The sequence below is a fragment of the Gekko japonicus genome, unplaced genomic scaffold (genome assembly GCF_001447785.1).
Source record: "Gekko japonicus isolate JY-2015 unplaced genomic scaffold, Gekko_japonicus_V1.1 scaffold1578, whole genome shotgun sequence".
Taxonomy (NCBI): Eukaryota; Metazoa; Chordata; class Lepidosauria; order Squamata; family Gekkonidae; genus Gekko; species Gekko japonicus.
The window spans coordinates 89,449-90,893 of NW_015162530.1; the positions used below are offsets into that span (position 1 = coordinate 89,449).

General features: G+C 43.9%; 1 pseudogene; it reads right to left on the reverse strand.

Moving 5' to 3' along the window:
- The window catches only part of LOC107106179, a 5,755-nt pseudogene that overhangs the window by 2,914 nt on the left and 1,396 nt on the right, over window positions 1-1,445 (reverse strand).

Sequence of the window (1,445 nt, forward strand, 5' to 3'; positions counted from 1 at the left end):
GCTCTTTGGCCCGGATCCAGCAGGGCCCATTCCGCCTCGGTGAAATGCACGGCCACGTCCTCAAAGGCAGCTGGAGACTGAAAGAAAAAGCAGAATTCCTCATCAGAGATTGCGCCAAGCGAGACTGCCCTCTGGAAAGGGGCATTCTGGGATGCCCGGGATGGAGAGCGTGGCAGGGGCCAAGGGAGTGGCGCTCAGAGCCTCTCTCGCTCGGACACCACAGAAGCAACGGCAGGAGCAAAAGCCCCCCTGAGAAAGAAGGGGGGACTCAGGCGGTCCCCTGCTCATCTCCCCTACCTGGACTGCAGGGGAAGAAGTCGTTTCCACTTCTCCACACAGACGACTGCTCGATACCATCTCTTCACTGTCTGTGAGGGAGAGAACATTAGAACGTTGGAAGAATGGTGGTTAGCCTAGATTTCATATTTTGTTTGAATCTTGCTTCTTTTTAATATATATATATATATATTGAATTTCTGAGGGAATACAAAAGAAAAGGGGTGAGGGAAAAGAATAAAAGGTAAAATTACCAAAACACAGTATAAAGGGCACTTTTTCCAAATATAAAGGACAATCCTTTATTCAAATACGTGAATTTTTACGAGCAATAAAACCACTATAACGACCTACTCAACATTCTATCATTTTCTCATAATATATTAAGATTCCTATCCTACCTTATCAATCTTATCAGTTATATGATAAAACACGGATTACCTCATAAAATTTTTATATGATTTTAACGTAACAGTTTGTTGTGATAAGACATGAGAGAAGACATCTTTAATATTTCATACCGCAACAATCATTCAACTACATGACTACCAACATTGGTTATAGTAATCATAAAAAACTTGCCAGTTATTTTCAAATTTGTCTTTTATCTCTGATTAATTAATTTTGTCAGTTTTGCCATAACAACATATTCTTGCATTTTGTCTATACACGTCTCAAGAGATGGACAATCTTCAATTTTCTGTTTGTATCCAGCTTCATGCACCCCTGTTCCCACGGCTGTGAAGCCTTGCCCTGTGTACACGCAGCAAAACGTGCAACGATTGTGAGTAAACTCGAGGGAGAGGTGGAAGAGAAGCACCAGGTTCCTATCAGCCTTGGTGGTGGTGGGGAGAGGTATAAACACACTACCAACACATTTCAGATTTCTGTGACACTTGGAACTTCTCCTGTGAACCCCAGAGCTCAAAACTGTGGCAGCATCCCTGCTCAAGCCGACCAAAGGCCCCGGCACGCCAATCTTCCACCGGCTGGGTCCTCCCACGTTTCCTTGAGTCCGGGCTTCTGGGAGAAGGCATGCAGAAATGAGGTCAAAGTTTACGTCACAATCTCACCTGTCCAAAAACCCAGACGTGACATTAGCACATCTGAAAAATCTAGGGTAATATCAAGGAGTTTCCAGACTGTCTACTGATGTTCTGATTTCACAG